The following is a 7,699-nucleotide window of genomic DNA, read 5'->3' on the forward strand; positions in this document are numbered from 1 at the left end:
GACTTTGATTTGATGGCCATTGGAGGTCACGAACAGAATGGGATCAGAAGTGTCAGTGGAGGTTGGAGTAAATGGTAAAATGTATTGACAGTAATTAAGTAGTCTCATTTAATAAGAGCCATCAGATTCAAAGCCATTGTCAGAAGGAGCAGGTCCCTGGTGGGGAAATGAGTGGGCAGCGAGAGAAAAGAAAAACACGTGGGATAAATTTTTTGTTTATAACCCAGTGAATAATTGATGGAAATCTAAGGAAACCAGTACTGGGGGTGTTTTCTAAGTTCACGCTTTCTTGTCAATCCTTTTTGCTCCATGGATTCCCTGATAATTCTATGGATGGAAAGCAAAACTGAGTTCTCAAAAAGTTAAAGAAGATGCGGTTCAATGCTGTAACTATTTTATTAGGTTAAATATTTTGGTTTCCATCCCAGAGCTTTCATAATAGAGTCAAATCGGAAAGATCTTGTTTTCTTCTGTCATAGAGCTACACGTGCAGAGCTGATTTCATTTCATACAAAATCCAAATTCCAGTGGAATTGACTATTTCCAGGATGAGAATCGGCACGGACTTTGTAGAAGAATCTTTCATATTTGACTAATTTAAAAACTCGTGAAGTTTGGGAAAATCCACTTCATTTTACATTTCTGTTTAAGTTTTCTTTACCTGCCTGGAAGCAGGGGGTTGGAGTAAATTACCTCTAGTGGTTCTTTTCAGGCCTGTCATTCTAAGAACCTAAGGTCTTCTGGCTATTGTCAAATATACGTATGTAGATTAATACATAATTAGTGTACTATTTCCCTCTCAGGGTCACACCTGGAGAGTTTCCAGTACTCTACCAATCGTGGCTATGGGAGGCAGAGTCAAACAGAGGCCTACCCATTCCATTCCTAGCTTGGGCAGTGGCTAGCGAGTGGAAGGCAATCTGCTACAAGTCAACACTCACCCATGTTGGGCAGCAGCGACGTGGGAGAGAGTCGAGGGTGGACACTCGAGTTTACTGCGCGGAGGGCGGCAATGGTAAACCGCTTCCAGATTTTTACCAAGAAAACTCTATGGATACACTACCAGAACGATTGCAGATGGAGAGCGGGGCGTTCTGGGAGAGATGTGTCCGTGGCGTCGCTATGGGTCGGAAACGACTCAATGACATAAGACAAGACAAGTGTGCTATTACTATGTAACGGAGCCTCATAGTAATCAAACTAGATATCAGTACACCCCATATCCACAAAGACTATTTTTAGCGTCTGTCATCGTAATACCTTTTTGTTAGCTTACTCATCAAGATGATATTTTCCCCCGAGCCATTTAAGGAGTTTCCAGCTTTTTTGGAAGGATTATCCAAGTTCTATAACATTGTTTTCTGTAGAAGTTTAAAATTTTAATTTGGGAGGGAACAGAGCTCAAACAATCCACCTCCATATTCTGATTTGATAAATTCCAAGGGGCAACACTGAATGGTATTTCCTCTTCAGATTCTTTGGGTCACTGAATCTTTGTATATTAATAGCAGCAGGAAGGAAGAGCATATGTTACTTCAGGTGCTCTAAGTACCCTCTGCTTGTTGTTTTTATTCACTAGCTGCCCAGAAAATCTGTACCTGGAAATATTATTTCCAGATCCTGCCAGCATCCTCTCAATGGAAATTTAGCCTGTGGCCATTTAGTGTGGCCTTCTAGACTGTGAGCCCACTGTTGGGTAGGGACTGTCTCTATATGTTACCAACTTGTACTTCCCAAGCGCTTAATACAGTGCTCTGCACACAGTAAGCACTCAATAAATACAATTGATTGATTTAGTGTGCGGTTTTATGGAGCACTAAGAAGTGATGACCAGATGCAAAGTTTTATAGAAATTTGTGCAGCCGATCAAAATACATTAATTACTCAGAGCAGCAAGGCAAAGGAGCTTTAAAATTCTATCGCTTGCTTCCAGTTTTGAAGAAGGCACAAGTCATCGCAACTGTAACAGCGAAAAGAGCCTCACTTTTTTGTTTCCTACACACTGCACAAATGGGAGTGATGGAGAAAGGGGAGAAACCTGGGGAGAAAGGGCCACTCACACATCAGTCCAATCAATCAATCAGTCATTTACCAAGCACTTACTGTGTGCAGGACACAATACTAAGTAAGCACTTGTCGTCTTATGCCATCGAGTTGTTTCTGACCCATAGGTACCACAGACACATCTCTCCCGGAACACCCCGCTCTCCATCTGCAATCATTTTGGTAGGGTATCCATAGAGTTTTCTTGGTAAAAATATGGAGGTGGTTGACCATTGCCTCCTTCCATGCAGTAAACTTGAGTTTCCAGCCTTAACTCTCTCCCATGCTGCCGCTGCCCAGCACAAGTGAGTTTTGACTTGTAGCAGATTGCCTTCCACTCGCTAGCCAATGGCCAAGGTAGGAATGGAATGGGTAGGCCTCTGCTTGACTCTCCCTCCCATAGCTGAGACTGGTAGAGTACTGGAAACTCTCCAGGTGTGACCCTGAAAGGGAACTAAGCACTTTGAAGAGTATAATATAGTTGAATGCACATGAGCCCAGCCTTCGAGGCTTTCGCAATCTAGTGGGGAAGACAGACCCTAAAATCAAGCTCAGGTAGGGGAAGCAAGGAGAGGAGATAAAACTGGAACTTTTTTTTAGAAGACCTCAAATTGCTACTGAAAGGGTAGAGGTAATGAGGTGAGCCTTTGGATAGAGGGTGAGCAAAGGACTAACTACATGCAAGATGGATGGACAAGATCGTATGGCAAGAACTTCCATTCTTCTTGTTATTCTTTATTCATTTTTTTATGCAGGAGTAATCATCATCCATCGTATTTATTGAGCGCTTACTGTGTGCGGAGCACTGTACTAAGCGCTTGGGAAGTACAAGTTGGCAACATATAGAGACAGTCCCTACCCAACAGTGGGCTCACCGTCTAAAAGTAATCCCATGGATGAGGGGTGGGCAGGAAAGCCAAAAGCATCTTTATCTCTTTTCCCACTCTGCCAGGCAGATTCCCTTTAAGTCATCATCTTTTAGACTGTGAGCCCACTGTTGGGTAGGGACTGTCTCTATATGTTGCCAACTTGTACTTCCCAAGTGCTTAGTACAGTGCTCTGCACACAGTAAGCGCTCAATAAATACGATTGATTGATTGATCACCAAAGTTCCTAGTGATTGCTGCAGTGATATAGGGCGAGTGAGAAGGTGTATGTTGTGAACATTTGCTTCTCCTCATGAATCTTCTCTCTGGGTTGGAGAGGGAGGAGAGAGAGAGAGAGGGAAGGGAAGGGAAGGAGCATTTGTCTACGCTCCCAAAGATGCGGCAATTGTTGCTCTGTACTTTTGCTAAGTACTTTATTATCATCAATCGTCACTAGTTAATTATCATAGTAATAATGTCATTTATTAAGTGCTTGCTATGTGCAAAGCACTGTTCTAAGTATTCCTGGGAGGGAAGTCCATTCTATAAATCTATTTTCCATTTATTCATTCAATCATTTATCGAGGGCTTACTGAGCACTGTACTAAGCGCTTGGGAGAGTACAATATAACAATCAAGAGACACATTCCCTGTCCACAATGAGCTTGGCGTAGTGGATAGAACACGGGCTTGGGAGTCAGGAGGTCATGGGTTCTAATCCTGCCTCTGCCACTTGCCTGCTGTGTGACCTAAGGCAAGTCACTTAACTTGTCTGTGCCTCAGTTACCTCATCTGTAAATGGGGATTGAGACTGTTAGCCCTATGTGGGACAGGGACTCTATTCATCCCACTTTGCTTGTATCCACCCCAGTGCTTAGTACAGTGTCTGACACATAGTAAGCACTTAGCAAATACCATTATTATTATTATTATTATTACAGGCTAGAAGGGGGGAGACAGACATTAATATGAATAAATAAATGACAGATAGTGCTGTGGGGCTGGAAGTGGGAATGAATAAAGGGAGCATGTCAGGGCAATGTAGAAAGGATTGGGAGAAGAGGAAAGGAGGGCTTAGTTGGGAAGGCCTTTTGGAGGAGATGGGAGAGTAATTAAGGCACTAGAGGTGAAGTCCCGTGTTTAGGCAGCAAATAGGTGAAAGAAACAGGATTGGAAATCACAGTCCTGGACATTGCTTAATTATAGCAACTTGTACCACGAATTTCATTCACGCAGTTGTATTTATTGAGCGCTTATTGTGTGTACAGCACTCTCATGAATTTATGTACAGGCTCTATAAATTACTTACTATTGCTACCTGAGCGCATGATGGCCCCACCTCATACATATTCAGTGTTTTAATCACAGAAAACACACCTTTTTCTACCCGAAATAATTCCTTTTAGAAGCATCCCGATGCGGTCAATAAACAAGCTTGGAGAGAGATAAATAAACTTGAAAGAGACATCATAATTAACCTACTCATGAAAGAACAAAGTGATTTAGGAATGATTGAATGCTTGGCAAGGAATTTTTCAGCCTGGGCTTTTGTAGGAACCTTTTCAATAGAGGAGGACCCTTTTGAGAAGTGTTTGAAATGGCCGAATTGCAATTAAGGGCCAGCGATGTTCTCAGATAGGAAACAGAAACGGAGTGTGTTTGCCAAATAAGGCCTCTATGAGTGTTGGAAGTTGGAGAGTTGCAATGGAAATAAACCTGTTGAAAGCTAAATAAGATGCACAAAAGTACAAAAGAAGGAAGGAAGATGATTATCCCTTGGTAACTCCGGTACTAAATGAAAATTCTCCCCCCGCCCCACCTTCTAAGAATAAGTCTTCCAGTATTTGTCTCAGGAAGTCCCGCGTTGCCTCAGCTTGGATGTCTTAACAGAAAAACAAAGCAATTGTTTGTTGATACCTTAATTTAACAGGTGCAGTTCCATTTTAAACAAGAAGCTTCTATTGTTTTCCCCAAGCCTGTTGATTACTTTCTTAGAACATAAAGGACTGCATTAGCTGAGGGAAATAAAAGTGTTTTTTTTATTTAACCTTATCAGTGCAATAGCTCTCCTATCTGTGCATTTATGATCAAGCCCACCTTTTAGACTGTAAGCCCACTGTTGGGTAGGGACTGTCTCTATATGTTGCCAATTTGTACTTCCCAAGCGCTTAGTACAGTGCTCTGCACATAGTAAGCGCTCAATAAATACGATTGATGATGATGATGATCAACACCCCCTGGACGATTTTACAGGGAATATTTCAAAAGTCACTTGAATACCCTTAAGGAACTTTTGAGGGAATTGTAGATTTTTAACTCAAGATGATGATAATGATCATTATCAATCAGTCAATCGTATTTATTGAGCACTTACTGTGTGCAGAGCACTGTACTAAGCGCTTGGGAAGTACAAGTTGGCAACATATAGAGACAGTCCCTACTCAACAGTGGGCTCACAAATATTGTTATTTGTGATATATTATCACAATATTATTACAATAATAATGACTTTGTTCATTCATTCATCCATCCATTCAATCGTAATTATTGAGCGCTTACTGTGTGCAGAGCACTGTACTAAGCGCTGGGAAAGTTCAATTCAGCAACAAATAGAGACAGTCCCTACCCAGCAACGTGCTCACAGTCTAGAAAAGTGCTATGTGGCACTCACTGAACTCAGTGACTGGGTAGATGTAAGATAATCAGGTCAGACACATTTCCTGCCAATAATAATAACAATAATGACATTTGTTAAGCGCTTCCTATGTGCTAGGCACTGAACTAAGCACTGGAATAGATGCAAGCTAATTAGGTTGGACACAGTCCTTGTCATTCATTCATTCATTCATTCATTCAATCGTATTTATTGAGAGTTTACTGTGTGCAGAGCACTGTACTAAGCTCTTGGGAAGTACAAGTTGGCAACATATAGAGATGGTCCCTACCCAACAGTGGGCTCACAGTCTAGAAGGGGGAGACAGACAACAAAACAAAACATATTAACAAAATAAAATAAATAGAATAAATATGTACAAATAAAATAAATAAATAGAGTAATAAGTACGTACAAAATATATACATATATATAGCTGCTGTGGGGAGGGGAAGGAGGTAAGGTGGGGGGGATGGGGAGAGGGAGTGTGCTCTTTCCCACTAGGCCACTCTGCTTGCTTCCCAATGATTCATGCTAAGGAATGAACCAATTGTCCTTTTCCAAAAGTTGGGAACAAACGCCAAACCTGTCCCAACTTTCTCACAAAAGGCAGTTATTAGGAATGGCAAAAGCAGCACCAGGCATGGGGAACATCAACAGTGACAGCACAACTAAGAACTGCCCTTTTTTGTGCACTATGCGGTTAGGACTTTGCATTCCACATTGGCCTTTTCATTCACACAACACACCCCGATGTGAACCTCACCATTCATTCATTCAATTGTATTTACTGAGTGCTTTCTGTAGGCGGACCTTACTAAGCGCTTGGAAAGTACAATACAGCAATAGAGACAATCCCTGCCCACAATGGGCTCACAGTCTAGAGCAATGGCATCTTCTATATAGGTAGACAATTGAAACAGAATGAAATTTCACAAGGGATACTTGGTCATTAATTCAATAAGGCTTTCAGGCCTGCCAATAATCAATCAATCAATCAATCGTATTTATTGAGCACTTACTGTGTGCAGAGCACTGTACTAAGCACTTGGGAAGTACAAGTTGGCAACATGTCCCACATGGGACTCACAGTCTTAATCCCCATTTTACAGATGAGGTAACTGAGGCCCAGAGAAGTGAATATACTTGCCCAGAGTCTCACGGACAACAAGAACCTGTGCCCTTCTGACTCCCAAACCCATGCTCTATCCACTAGGCTCAGTGGGGCATTGAGGAAGGTTGATGAGGCATTGTTCATCCTATTTTGTTCTTAGAAGGAAAGGGAAAGAGGAGGTGGGAGAGGGAGAAGGAGAGTCTGAATTAGGGGTTAGACACTTCTCAGCCTGTGTGAGCAGCATCGAACCCGTTGTTGGGTGGGGACCGTCTCTATATGTTGCCGACTTGTACTTCCCAAGCGCTTAGTACAGTGCTCCGCACACAGTAAGTGCTCAATAAATACAATTGAATGAATGAATGAATCAAGCAAGCACTACTCACAGCTGCAGGTCTAGAGACTTTCTCCCAGGTCAGAACAGAGATGCATCAGAACAGAAATGCATCTAGAGGGGCTAAACTCTGATAAACTAAACAATGGGGGAGGCAGTATGGCCTAGTAAAAATCAATCAATCAATCAATCGGTCACATTTATTGAGTGCTTATTGTCTGCAACGCACTGTACTAAGGCTTGGAAGTGTACAATACTACAATATAACAGTCACATTTCCTGCCCACAACTAAAGAGCACAAGCCTCAGAGTCAGCGAATCAGGGTTCTAATTCCGTGGATCAGGGTTCTAATTCCTGCTCTGCCCCTGGCCTGCTATATGACCTTGGGTAAGTCACTTAACTTCTGTGCCTCAGTTTCCTCAGCTGTAAAATGAGGATTCAATACCTGTTCTCCTTCCTGCTTAGAATGTGAATCCCATATGGGTGAGGGACTATGTCCTATCTGACCAATTTAATAATAATAATGATGATGGCATTTGTTAAGTGCTTACTATGTGCTAAGCTCTGTTCTAAGCACTGGGGGGATACAAGATGATCAGGTTGTCTCACATGGGGCTCACAGTCTTAATCCCCATTTTACAGATGAGGGAACTGAGGATCAGAGAAGTTAAATGGCTTGCCCAAAGTCACA

General features: G+C 42.1%; 2 non-coding genes across 2 annotated transcripts; one reads left to right on the top strand and one right to left on the bottom strand.

Annotated features, from left to right (window-relative positions):
• The first annotated feature begins 793 nt into the window (after positions 1-793).
• LOC119937836 lies at positions 794-931 on the top strand. The gene has a single exon (XR_005454229.1). It is a non-coding gene; the product is annotated as a small nucleolar RNA SNORA7 (small nucleolar RNA).
• A 1,427-nt stretch (positions 932-2,358) lies between these two features.
• On the bottom strand, positions 2,359-2,496 carry LOC119938002. The gene has a single exon (XR_005454322.1). It is a non-coding gene; the product is annotated as a small nucleolar RNA SNORA7 (small nucleolar RNA).
• Positions 2,497-7,699: the final 5,203 nt, after the last annotated feature.

The sequence above is a fragment of the Tachyglossus aculeatus genome, chromosome 1, assembly GCF_015852505.1.
Source record: "Tachyglossus aculeatus isolate mTacAcu1 chromosome 1, mTacAcu1.pri, whole genome shotgun sequence".
Classification (NCBI taxonomy): domain Eukaryota; kingdom Metazoa; phylum Chordata; class Mammalia; order Monotremata; family Tachyglossidae; genus Tachyglossus; species Tachyglossus aculeatus.